The sequence below is a fragment of the Thamnophis sirtalis genome, unplaced genomic scaffold, assembly GCF_051295495.1.
Source record: "Thamnophis sirtalis isolate CommonGarterSnake01/CBP01778 unplaced genomic scaffold, rThaSir2_p1.2 scaffold_3, whole genome shotgun sequence".
Classification (NCBI taxonomy): domain Eukaryota; kingdom Metazoa; phylum Chordata; class Lepidosauria; order Squamata; family Natricidae; genus Thamnophis; species Thamnophis sirtalis.
Window position 1 is genome coordinate 58,571,084 of NW_028261383.1, and position 14,515 is coordinate 58,585,598.

At 36.1% G+C, this 14,515-nt stretch overlaps 1 protein-coding gene across 3 annotated transcripts in view; it reads right to left on the reverse strand.

Annotated features, from left to right (window-relative positions):
• Positions 1–14,286, reverse strand: part of TMCC1 (transmembrane and coiled-coil domain family 1) — a 113,313-nt gene extending 99,027 nt beyond the window's left edge. Inside the window, exons 1-3 of one of the 3 annotated variants that reach the window (XM_014064864.2) lie at positions 14,016–14,286; positions 4,897–4,952; positions 3,829–3,955 (exon numbers count right to left, since the gene is read on the reverse strand). The gene's annotated coding sequence lies outside the window, so the exon portion shown is untranslated. The remainder of the gene's footprint in view (positions 1–3,828; positions 3,956–4,896; positions 4,953–14,015) is intronic. The other 2 variants (XM_014064856.2, XM_087708936.1) reach the window with 2 other exon arrangements.
• Positions 14,287–14,515: the final 229 nt, after the last annotated feature.

Consider the following 14,515-nt stretch of genomic DNA (forward strand, 5'->3'; position numbering starts at 1 on the left):
AAAATGCTGCTATGCTGGAAGCAGAAAAAAAAAGTCAAAATGATATGAAACTGTGAATTTAATGTAGGAAATATCTGGTGGCATAAAATTGCCAAAATTTTAAACAATGGGTAAAAAGTATTTTCAAACACTGAACAAACTGAAATATGTACAAAATCTATCATTGGTGTCTTAAAATATTATACAAATTTTGTTTGTAAATAAGTTTGTAGTATGAATCTTAAAAATATAATTCTAATAATTAAAATGCATTGATTACATTTATTTTTATTTATAGTAAGAAATCATGTTATAAGTAATATAGCATCTCTCCATTTTGATTAGGATAAGCAGGCAGATAAGCAAGCAATTAACATTGAGAAAAATTATAACTATTAACAATTTTATCAAGACACATATTCAAAAAAATTAACTAAAGCAAAACCCCCACTTAAAAGCCTTTAATTTTCAGAGGAAACAAAGCTATATAGTGAGAAAAATGGCTCAAAACACTTACATTTAACAGATTTGTTTTTAGAATCTGAAGTGCTATTACTATTAGCAGCTTCTACTACTTCTAATTTTAACCTTTTCATGGATTTTGCTAATTTGTTGAAAAAAAATTGCTATCATTTCAAAGATGATCTGTCATCAAGTTGTTTCCAACTCATGTATAAGGTGTATATATTTCTAGTATAATGTATTTCACATATGTTAATCATGTAAAACATTACCAAAAAAGGAAATACAAAAAATAATATATACTTATTCTTTAAATTTATATCTGCCTGCTTGGATTTTTTTGGGGGGGAAGGGTGTTTTGAGGAAAAAATGAAAATAGAAAAAAGGACAAACATTTTCCCTGAAATTTCTCTGGTCTTTTTCTTCTCTCAAGCTTGTACATCTCTCATATGGTATACCTTTGTACCGTACATTGACATAGGATGGCTAAGCAATAAATTGTTCTTGTTCACGTTCACAGGCTCCTCCTACAAGTTGATATGGCTAGTGAACAATTTGTGGCCTAATCAATTATGCTTAAAGCTCATCTATAAACCATTCCTTTTGAGGACATATCCTCATGATACAGCATTTGTTTCATTCCCATCCCACAAATGAGGCTGTCTCACTTAGTATTTAACTGATGCAATGTAATAATGGGATTTGCCATCATTTCCCAACACAAGCCTTGCTTGTATGCATGGTTTATGCTACTTTGATGGCCACTGCAGTACTGATCAGCAGAGGCTGGGATCTGCCCAAATCTTATTTGTCGTATTTGACAAATGCAAGCAAGCCCCTTCCTTTTGGACAAAGGTGACTTTTCTCACCATTTTCATTTCGGCAACAGGATAGATCACACAAAGCTAACGTCTACAGTACCTGGCACTTTGCAAAGCACTGATCAGACATTAGGCTGGTTCCATATTTATCAACTAGATGAGGGCTAGAAAACTCACAATCCGTGGGCTGGATGCATCATGTGCTGGCCATGCCCACACCCTGGTTTAGCGAAGGGGGAAAAGTTGCAATATATCATGTGACACTACCATCACGATATGAGTTTGACACCCTTGATCTAGATGCTTCATGCAAGACTGCTAGATATGTGTAAGAAAGTGTCAGAACTGTTAGGCAATTTGTATGGCAGAACGCTCCATCCTGCTTCATCCAGTGGCATTCTGCCAGACATGGTTGAAGCACTTCTCCTTACAATGACAAGAAAATGGGGGAAGCAACATTTTTCTGCCCATCTTTTCCTAATACCAAGCTTGGAGTGTAAGGACAACTAGGGGGTCGAAAAGAAGTGAAAAGAAATGAACCAACACTACTGCTTGAAGTGTAATAACTTGCCCAAAAATGCTGGCTCCTGCTTTGACTACAGCTTCCATCACCTCACGGCCACAGATCAGACTTTGCAGATAACCTGTAGGGTAGTTCTGTCTCCTGCTTTACTGGGAATCTGTTTCTAATTCAAATATCAGGTTCTGACACATAGCTATGCACAGGGGTCAAAACGTGCCTCCTCTCTTAGCTCCAGCCTCACCCCATGTTATGAAAACAGGAAATCCTCCAATTGCTTTCCTTAAATTATCCTTAAATTTCCAATGAAGATGTAAAGACAGTAGCACTAACTGGCTTTATTATTGAGTTTGGCAGGAGACATCAAATTATGCTTGCATATTTTTGTGCCACTTCATAGCCCATTAAAGCAACTGTTGAGATAAACTCTTACTGTGAATGTGAGCAGAGGTCTCTGGCCTTATCCATTCAGAAAACACAAGAATATGAAGCCATTGTTTGTTATTAATAATTTCTTCAAGTAGATGAAACCAGGATTTTGTTTTTGTACATTTATTTAATCATTGGGTTATCAGTTTAGATAACCAAGCTATTGACCCAAATTAGCCATTCTTGTAAGCAAAGTCAGCAGGTTTACAAGGACAAGTTTACTGCTAAGCCAAAATGGAAATACAAGCGGATCTAGTTTAGAGTTTTAGGAACAAGTTTGTTCTTCAAGAAGAATTTCAGGCAGGAGAAACAGGCAAACAGTGTAACTAGAAAAAAGAGCCAGGCAGAGCTGAAGCAAAATTGCTAGAAAGGAAATTTACTGGAAGCAGTGAAGACTACAGAAAGATCCATTTAGATTAAACATTTACTTTAATCTGGATCACAGGAAAAAAAAAATTGTAAAATGATAAAACATTTTGTATAAAGTTTTAAATCTTGACAAAACACACTTTTAAGCTATATCCATAAATATGATATACTTATAATAGAGAATATATCTAATAGAGCATATTATTATGATGGCCAAAGTGGCTGTGTGATACCATTTGCAGTTAATTTATTTACAAAAACTGAAATGACCTGTCTCATTTAAAAAATAAAACTATCTAGACACATAAATCCTCAAGTTAGATATCATTAGTATTCATGAACCCTGAAACCCCTAAATGAGTAAGAACAACATGAAGAACAATTATGAAGATATTTTGATTTGTTGTTATTAATAGAACCACATGCATAAAATTTGTAGGATTATTAACATGCAAACATCACAAAGCATGCAAAGCATAGTTATAGTTTCCAACCCAAATTAAAAAAAAAATCACCTGTCAAAATATTTAGTACAAGTGAAAACTTGAACTTCTAAAAAGCACAGGTTTAATCAAAGTTGCAAGATATCGTTTATCTAGAGCACTGGTTTTCAGCTATGGCAATTCCTATATAGATGGACTACAAATCCCAGAATTCCATAGTCACCTTGGTCAGTGATGAAAATTTTGAAAGTTGAGACCCACGTATCAGAAATCTCAAAGATGCTTTTTCAGGAGGCAACTGGACTTTCTTGTTTTTTCTTTTGAGCACGTTTCGCTTCTCATCCAAGAAGCTTCTTCAGCTCTGACACGATAGTGTGGAATGGAAGAGAAGCAAAACGTCTTCAAAAAAAAAACAACAAGAAAATCCAGTTGCCTCCTGAAAAAGCACCTTTGGGATAACCATGACCTCGATGACTGAGAATCTCTACAGACACATAGCAGAAAGTTGCCACACCTGAAAACACTGATCTAGAGATTAAGACTCCCCTGGTTAAATAAATTATGCCTTTATGCATTTGCACATAGAACAGTACAAGTTGCTACACAACCTTTCACTCTTTTTGCATTTAGTCAAACTAATTTCCCTGTTAAGTTTTGTAGTTTATTACCCAGTGATTATATGCTCAGAAAAAGTATATCTTTTATGCTTTACTCAAAACCAATATTTGAATGTGCTGCAGAAACACTAAGATGATTATAGATGAGTAACATGATTGTCACAGTACTAAATTCTACATTTACCTACCATCAGCTATAATGCTATGTGTATTCAATATGGGTTGTCACGTTGTACTGAGGCCTTAATCAGATTTATTAGACCAGAAATAGGCAATCTTCATTTCCCAAATATCTATAAATAGGTTAATACTGAACTGCAGAAATAAAGCAGCAAAGTTAGCCTGATAATTGACTGGTTTTCAAATTGTAAAAATAGGAATAGAAAGACTCATTTCCATAGTTAAATCTATCCCCATCCATCTCCAAAGTAATACAGTAAAAATTTTGTGACAAGAGTAACTGAATTTCAATTATGTATTTTTATTTTGGGAGAGAGTTGTTTAACATTGGAAATTGAAGTGGATTAACTATCAGATGCTTTCTGCACCCATTCTAATACAACTTCCAAACTCTTAAAAAGGTAAAACAGGCCAATATCTGTATCTTTTTGGTACCTTACTAAGAATTGCTAGCAGATAAAGAAATTACACTTATTTGCATCTTTTGTTCTCTATTGCTATTGCTATTGCTATATTGTTCATCACTGACTCAAGAATTATTACTTGGTAACATTTGATTGTTAGATAACATGAAAATCATAATATTTGTAGCTAATTATATCTTTTCAACATAATTCTTCAAAATGCCATTTTGTAATTTTTAAGCAGGCTCATTTCTTTATGAGTATAGCAAAATGTTTCACTACTTTTATAAAAAGGCTAATAGTCCTCAACTAAACTGTTAACAGGTAAAGTGATCAGCTTTCAACTCTAATTTGTCGAGAAAGATATCAGATTTTCTGATTAATATAACAATTAAGAATGCTTTTGAGACCAGATCTCTTTCTGCAGCATAGGCTGGAGGAAATGCACTACATTTTAGCTAACGAACTGAGTCAATACTAGAGCTTGTTTAAAAAATGTCTTCCTGTGCTCTCATCAAAATTCTCGCATGGCTGGCTGTACATTTTTTCCACCAGTTGGTCTGCCTTCTCAAATTCAACATTTTTTAAACTCGGTATATAAAATACAGTATTTGTTCATATGAACAAATAATAATACAAACTATTTCTATAAATTAGGAAGTTACTTCTTACCTCCACCACTTATCCTTAAGAATGAATAGCTGGTGGGGCTCCTCTTCAAACAGCAGCTTGGGAATGAAATAAATAAATAAATAAATATTATAACAGAACCCTCCATATCAGAATAATGTGAACTCAAAGCACACATTGTATTAAGTGTAAAGTTCTAGCTGACCTCTGGATAGTCACTAAAGCAGAGAACAGAAAAATACAATGATGCCTATGCACCTGCTGCCATCTGCAATTTTTGGTTTTGCTGAATGCGATCTTCCTTCACAATGCTGTATTTTGTCCCTGCAGCCAAACAATCTTGAAATGAACTGCCAAAATTGGTGAAAGATGCAGCTTCTCCAAGCTGAATTTTCCAAATGCACTGGTTCAAGAAGGTTTCTTTTGTAACTTACAGCACCACAACCAAAATGAACAGATCTATGTATGTTTAAACTGACTTTCAATTTTAAAAATAAAATTATTTAAACAGCTTACTATTATAATCTTGTAGCTATATGAAAAGAATTCAATTTTGGGAAAACTTAAAAGTAAAACATGTTGATATTGGTCTAGGTTTCTTTCAGAATTCATTAAGCTGTAATGTTTTGGTTTTTTTTTTTTTAAAGGGATATATAAGTAACTTTTTGCATGATCAGAGCCATACTTTTCATTAAGAAGAAGCTACTAGAACAAGACATTATAACTGTGTCACTGATATTTTGTTCTCTCACAGTTTAGAATAATCTGAGGTACACAAAGAGGTAGAAAGACATACATGGATATTTAAATTTCCCACATTTCTTCCAAAAGCAGAAATAACAGAAATAGAGACTTAATAATAAGCAAGGCTTGAAATTATTGAAAACCTATAAAGTGTGCTATCATGGTTTACATTTATAGCACATCATTTTGGGAAGACTTCAAGTTCACCTTCTGAAGTCCTCAACAACAAATTTAAACTCTTTTCTTAATTTTTGGAGCATCATTCCCTTCATTACTATGTTCAGCTGATATGTATTAACTGAACTGAAAGAAGTAGAAAGACTCAATAGGATGGCTGTGCTTGTTCAGAGGATGAAATACATACGAACAATACTGTATATTCCACACTTGGAATCACTAAGAATAGAAGTGAAAATTAAACAGTCAACATAGTGAGGCCTTTATAGACAAGGAATGCTACGAATAGATTAGCTGCCATTGTCAAACTAAAAAATAAAATAAAAAAGAATAACCAACACAATTAAGGAAACAGAGAAGTTTCTGTATTAAAAAAGGTTATTGCATGCTGGTTTTTTTTTTGTCAGGAACAAAAATAGCTGAGCCAAGGCATATTAAAAATATAGAAAATACTTTTGTAAAAATCTTTTCCAGTCACATTTCAGGCTGTATAATAATACCAAAAGACCAATGATCATACTTGTAAATGGCTTAGGATGGAGGTCGTGCATTCATTCTGGCTGTCCCTAATCTCTCTATAGCTTTTGAAATAATTGATTATGGTATCCTTCTGGCCCAGTGAAGGAGGTTGGCATTGGGTTTTTCAATTATTCTCCTTCTTCCTCCAAGATTGGTTCCAACTGGTATTGAGAGGAGGAGAAAACATCCAGACATAGGCCTGTTTTGCATGGGTTTCACTCTCTCCCTGCTTCTGTTTAATAAGTACCTTATGTGAAACCACTGAGCAACTATGTTAGTGCAGGCAGGGTCAAATATCATCTGTCCACTGATGATACTCAGTTATATCTCTTTACTTGAGGTTATCCAGGATGCCATCAAGTGCTTCCAGGGTGTATGGAGGCTCTATAAGGAAGAATAAGCTTTGACTCAACCCTGACACAACTGAGTGGCTCTGATTTTAAGGCTTCCCATCAAATGCCAGATGAGAGAATATATCCCTAGGAAACATTAATGTGCAATCTTGGATCTTCCTGGATATGCAGTTCCTTTTCAAGCAGGCGACCAAGAAACCTTTTGCATACATACATCTTTTGTGCCATTTGTGCTCATACTTGAATCAAAAGGCACTGCTCATGGTTACTCATGCCATGGTCATCTATTGACTGGACTACTGCAACAGGCTCTACATGGGACTGTCCTTGAAGAGCTTTCCAGAATGCAGTGGCACATGCCACATTGGATGCACCATGCAGCTCTGTGAGTTATACTAGTACTCAGTAGGCTTCCAGATGAAGTTCAAGGAACTAGTTGTTATCTTTAAAGCACTACATGGCATTGGGTTAAGTTACTTATGGGACTATCTATACCCAATCAATTCAGCCCATCTAGAGCGTGCAAAAGGGGACGCCACCTGGAATGGCACCTTCTCTGTCATGGCACTTACCTTATGAAATTGCCTTCTATATCTGCCTCCTCCCCTGCCGCCCAGGAAATATGGAAGGACCTAACTTTGTTGGGCTTTCAAAAAACCATGAACGTCTGGCTATTTCCTCAAACACTTGGACCAGGATTGTTAACAGGAGAACGTGAGATGTGGAAAATCAGATTTTTTATACAGTCCTGATGTTTTTTTTCCTTCTAACTAGATGTATTATTTGTATTTGTGCATTGCCCAGAGTTCCACTGGTTAGATGAGTAGCCATATAAATTTGACTAATAAATGTTTTAAGATGAGAATAAAGATAGGTTTTTCCTCTTCCTTCATGGTGTTTCAGTGCAGGGCCATCTGATAAAAATAAATATGGGGAAATTCAATAAACCTTTATATAACATGATTGTGGAATTTCCTAACATTCAGTATACTGATAACTACCAATATAGATGGTTTTAACAGAAATTCATGGTGAATCTGGTTATCAGTAACTAATCATGGTTCTTTGTTATCTCAGCATACTTTAAATACCATTTACTGGAAACAGATAAAGGAAGAAACTTAAAACTACTGCAGATCTAACTTGCTTCAAATGTTAACCTCTTTTACATGGGCCTCAAAATAGAAATATCTGTAACATATATGAAGTTAAGTCAGTGTACAGTATCAGTAAATAGAGTGGTTAATATTATTCATATCAGCAGAATTAATCCTATATTTTATTACTAAACATTATTTTGACTGATATTCTACGTAAAACTTTTATTTAACCCAAGGAAATGTGATTTTGATAATATGATAGACAAAAGTCACTATCAACAGCACATAATTTATTAAGCAAAAATCATACCTAGCAAAAGTTAAAACATTAAGACAACCTATATAAAAGTATAATAGGGATACAATTATGCAATTTTGCATATCAGTGTAGTGCAAAATATATGTATAATCCTTTTTTTAATTTTTTTAATCAACAAACATGTAAAATACACATACACAAAACTTAGACGTACACCACATTTACACAATACAATACGAACAGGAGCTTCCTGTTCTTTCTACTAGCAATTATCAATCGATACCGCTTACCTTATATTATTTCCCCTTCTATTATATTTCATTTGGATTTCACCATTCTTAACCCTCTTATTTTACTCATAATTATTATTTTTGAGTTATGTTATATTCCTTCATTGATTCTTGTTTCTTTCCTCCATCCACCTATACCATTTATCCCATATCTGGTAGAATTCTGATTCTTCTTTTCCCTGGATTTCTTTATTTAGTTTGTCCATTTCAGCACAATCCATAACCTTTCTTATTATTTCATCTTCGCTTGGAATTAATTTGTTTTTTTAATCCTCTTTAATCATTTCTTTTTCAAGCAGAGTTATCTGCAAAGAAAATCAGCCAAGAAAGCTCTCCATGGAAAAAACAACCCCCTCAAAAACATCTACTGTATTTACATATAATTGATTTTAATGTTGCCTTGTTGCTTGGCTTAAGTTTGCAAAAAGGAAAAATAAATAAAAATGCTTTACAAAAGAAAGTACATTAGAAAGAAATCTCAAACCATTAGGCAGAGAAATGTATTTTTTATCTTATTTTTTTTTAGATGCTATAATATTAAAGTGAATCCACTGTTTTTTCTTTTCTGGGCATAATTTTATGTCTGCCTACATAGAAAGGTCAGCTGTCAGAAACTATTGTTTTTATTGTCTGATGGTAATTTATTTATTTTTATTTCAAATAATAATAATAATTCCTTCAGGCATTCAGCATGAACTAGCACTGTTTCTTGTTTCAAAGTTCCACTTTTCCCACCTCAAAATATAATATCGAGTTTTATCCCACTAGAAGGTTCATACTCCGTATTCCAACCCAGAACATTCAGAGCAAAGCTATTTTGTTTCAAGCTACAAACAAGCATGCATGATTCTACCAAATTAGATTTTTATCAAACCACAAACAATTAACAAATGCAGGCATCAGCTCCCATCAAAAGCATTGTTTGCTAGACCAATTCTTGAATACAGCTTGTCTGCCTGGAATCCGCAATGTATATCAGATATTAATACAATTGAGAGAGTCCAGAAGTATTTCACGAGAAGAGTACTCCACTCCTCTACTCACAACAAAATACCCTATGCCACAAGGTTTGAAATTTTGAGCTTGGAAAACCTAGAAGTACGCCGCCTAAGGTCTGACCTAAGCACAAGTACACAAAATTATCTGCTACAACGTCCTACTTGTCAATGACTACTTCAGCTTCAACCACAATAATACATAAGCAAACAATAGATACAAACTCAAGGTAAACCGCTCCAAATTCGATTGCAGAAAATATGACTTAAGCAACAGAGTGGTCAATGCCTGAAATGTACTACTTGACTCTGTTGTTACATCCCCAAACCCCCATAATTTTAACCTAAGATTGTTGACCTCACCTCATTCCTAAGAGGTCTGTAAGGAAGGTGCATAAGCGTACCAGCGTGCCTACCATCCCTGTCCTACTGTCTCCATTTATTCGTACCCATTTACTGTGTTCATATTTATGTTTATACTTATACCTGTTATCTTGTACACGTTTGACAAACTAAATACAATAAAAATATTTTTCAAAGAACAATAAAAATAACTCCATGAAAAATTTTAATTTCTTAATTAGTGATAAACATATTTATGAAATGTTTAGAATGCTTCCATCTTGAGGCTTTAAGAGTCTTATAAACATATAAAAGAATCATACATGAAATTGCAAAAAATCTGAAACTAGGGTAACATAATTAGAATTTAAGTATTTATAAATCTATATAGTAGTCTATGAAGATAATCTCAGTAAAGTTTTTTTGTGTAAAATCATACTGTTTTCCAAATCTTTTTAAGAAAAGCTATCTTGTCTGGCAAAGATAATAAAGAAATGCAACCGATACAAAATAAATATAATCTATTTTTGAGATTGTTTAATGCATTTTTGATTGTATGAATATAATCTAGAATATATAACCTGCCATCTTGTTGTAAAATGTTAACCTTCCAAGAAAGCTAATTTTTAAATAACATGTTTCTCCCCCCATCCCCCCAACCTTCTGTTCAACTTTTCGATTCTGGGGATGCTTGGAAAAGTCCGTGAAATTGTCTTGCAAGGTTTTTCAGAAATGATTTGCCATTACTTCCTTCCTAGGGCTGAGAAAAAAATAAGTGGCCCAAAGTCATCTAGTTGCTGGATTTGTGCCTACTATGAAACTAGAACTCACACTCTCCCAGGCTTCTAGCCTGATGCCTTAAGCACTACACCAAACTAACCATCAACTTTTAGATATGCATTTCTAATAAGCTACTTTGCATATAACAACAGAATTGCAATGTAAGTATATTCCAAATAATTAATCTCAAAATCAATGTGTTTAAAAGTAACTGCATGTTATTAGGAAGATTTGTCACATTTGAGGGAATAAATTGTCTCATAATATTTCTATTCCATTTCTTTTTATTATCCTAGTTGCTGTTCTATCAGAGGAATACAAAATTTGAATTAGAAATATACTGTATATAAAGAGCCTATCTAAGTCTTTCAGACACTTCCACTTTACTATTAATTGAGAAACATAAATAGACCTAATATAACTAACCTATCAAGTTCCTTTTTAAAGTGTCTATGGAAAATATATTGGAGAAGTTAGAAATTCTATGGTAGTTAAACAGAGGCATACATACTAAGGTTGTGCTCAGTTCAATATATAGTTTGAAGCATGCATGGGAATACAAGGAGCATCTGTCAGCAACAACTTCAACCAAATACATAAGTTATAAGTTGATATTCCTACTTGCTAATCATCAACCACAGCTCAGTAAATGTAACTTTATTTGAAGAGATTCCTGACAGATACATATCTACATGTGCTCCAAAGCAAATTTTGCTCTTTGAATTTGTATCTCTTCATACCTATAATACATCCTGTATTATTCATGCTTCAAAAGCTAATATACATTTTCTCCGAAACACAGAAGTACGCCTCTAATAATAGTAACATTACTGAATCAGATCAAAGGTTCACATAATTAGTACAGCATCTCATCCCAAACCTATGCATGTATTATAAAAGTAATCGTTATTTCTTTTTACTACTCCACGCACAGCACATTAGTAGTAGTTGCCATACTCATCAGAACAGGGAAATTTTATAATTACAATAAAATATATAAAATATATAAAATATAATTATATAGTGACATGTAACCATTGATTTACTTCATCACATGTTGAGGCAACAAATTTAAAATATATGTTTCATATTTTATGTACTATTCTATCCACACTTTTAGTTCTAAAATTAAATGTGGTGTGATGAGGGACATGTCCTAACTAGAACAGTGTCACAGGAAGAAAGAGATAAACTCAGCATGGATGCAATTTATAGTAAATTAATAATTGTGATTTTAAAAAGTTCTTCCTCAAAGACCGTCCATGCACCTTGTCAGTTTGGCAGGATCAAGTTCTCAGAGTTTCTACTGTATGAAGTACTAGAAGAATTGAATCCATGTAGGTCATGATGAAGTGATGGAATACCTTGTTTTCATTTTGGAAAGTACAAAAAGATGACTAATGCCTCCCAAAGGGAGGGGATGAGGGTGGATTTACTTATACAAAATATTTATTTCCTTCAACTATTGCACACAGATTTCTGATGTAACTAAGAGATAAATGTTACAAGGCTTCCCAGAACATTCATGGTCAACGGGAGTTTTAATTTTTCAATATTTTGAAAAAGTAATGTTCCTTAGCTCGCTGGTATGTTTGTATGCTTTTCTGAAATTGGACTTTAATTGCGCTTCAAGGTGCTATTAGTCACCCATAAAGCCCTGCATGGTAGTGGATCTGGATACTTGAGAGACCGCCTCCTGCCAATCACCTCCCTGCGACCAATTAGATCACACAGGTTGGGCCTCCTCCGTATTCCATCGGCCAGCCAGTGTCGGCTGGCAACTACAAGGAGGAGGGCCTTCTCAGTAGTAGCCCCGACCCTTTGGAACGAACTCCCCGTGGAGATTCGTACCCTCACCACCGTCCAGGCCTTCCGCACAGCCCTCAAGAACTGGCTAGCCCGTCAGGCCTGGGGACAAGGATAGTGCCCCTCCCGAATGATGAATGTATGTTGCTTATTGCTTTTATTATGTGTGTCTATGTTATTGTTTGTACTTCCCCCCCCCCCTGATTTTATGTGAGCCGCCCTGAGTCCCCTCAGGGAAAAGGGCGGCCTACAAATGTCAATAAAATCAAAATCAAAAAACTTAAAAAAAAAACTAATGAAGATTGTATCACATTAAAGTATTTAAAGTTCTTAAAAGTGACTATTCTGCCAATTTAGGAAAAACACAATTTTTAGTTTTAATAAAACTATGCCTATAAAATACTTCATTTGTTATGCCCACTGGACCCTTAGTAATTTTTAAATTAGATAATGATTAGTTAGGATGCACTACTGTAAGCCAGAGGGCCACACCTGATTTTTGAATAACATGTCAGAGACCACTTTCCCAAAATAGTGGATGTAATAAGGACAAAAAGTAAAATTAAGAAATTTGATTGACTGTAATAAACATGCAATACCATCATTACAGGTTTAAATTTTAAAACATTTGCATTCTGTCCCATAGTTGTATTGAATAACAACTTTTGAAGATCAGGGTCAAATATAAGTATGCAGAGCAGGCATTCCTAGATTTAGTTTCCATAATATTTTTTTAAAAAACAGTCAATTATATTTTCAGATTATATTGGCATGTTTCTATACTTTCAGATTATATTGGCATGTTATTGTACTATATTATTATTTCTTTAAGATGCCATTTAAAAATCTGCAGCTATTTTTTATATTTAACAGGGCAGCAGAGCTTTTTTTTTTGGAAGACGCAATCACCAAGAAAGAACTGGGGTTATCATCTAGAAGTTCATTTTATTAAAAATAATTTTTATTTGGTTACACAGAGGCAGAACCAGCTCATCATCCCGCGTACCTAACTAAATCGGATATAAACTGGTACCAAATTAAGGATGCTGCAACGTAACCACAAATACGCCCCCAAAACAAAGCTAACTAACTCAATACGGAAGACGACCTCCTCCTCCTCCTGGCAAAACAAAAATTAAACCGGCATCCGAAAACCATAGGCACCGTCGAGAGCCGATTTCTAAAACGGACCGTTGCTAGCAAGAAAATCCATAAAAACCTTCGAGTCTTGAGTCTCTCGCCCCGTTTGTTGACATTTGCCATTGTTTTTTCACGCTGAGAACCGAACTCCCCTAACAACCCCATGTATTCGTATCCATTTCATGTATCCATAATCTTGCATATACTCATGTCTATTATCTTACACACGCTTGACAAAACAAACAAATAAGATGCGAAGCCGGGAGAAGGACCCGTCCCATTTCATTCCCTTTTGAAACGCCTCCACCCACAAAAGAAGAAACCCCACGCAGGTGCGCGACTGTACAGGCAGCCCGCAAAACCCACCCAAGTCCAACCCCCCCCCCCCCGCGATTTCTCCCTCCTTCCACGGAGCTGCTTGGCGAGTCTGCGGGGAAAGCCGAGAAAGCTGCTCCCGGCTGAGCCCGGATCCCAAAACCGGAAATTGGGGGAAATAAAAAAAGCGAGGTGGGGACGATCCAGCCAGAATCCCACGGAGGTAAACGGCAGAAAAGGAAGAAGGACGGAGCAAGTGGCTGGCCGGCCGGCCAGGGTGGCTGCCGGGGCACCGGCGTCCCAAAGAGAAGGGCTGAGAAGCGCCGCTTGCGCGCACTTACCGGCTGGGGGAGTGGGGGGAGGCAACGCCCCAGCGGCTCCTGTAGGGGCGGCGACGGTGGTGGCGGCGGCTGATCCTCCATCCCGCGGCTCCAAGCGCCGCCACCAACACTTTCTTTTTTTCTCCTCCTCTTCCTCCTTCCCGCCAGCCACTGCCTCCTCACGGCGAAGGCAGGAACGTCGCGTAGTTGCGCAGGAGGTCGCCAGGCACACATACACATTAAAGCCCCACCTGACGTCACTTTTGCGCGTACCGAGGCGGCGAAGGGGAGAGCTGGGGCGCAGCAAGGAGAGCGTGAGCAATTGGATCCGCCCCTCCCGGCTGGCGATTGGAGGAGAGAAAGCGGAGGAGAAGAGGAGAGAAAGAGAAAGAGAGTGCGTAGCACTGCGGGGCGGAAAAAAGCAGGGACTTCCCTCGTCGACTTCCTGCGGAGGATTTTCTGGACTCTATGGTTAGAGCGGGGCTTCCTCTTGCATGCGGTTGCCAAGGGATCGGCGTACG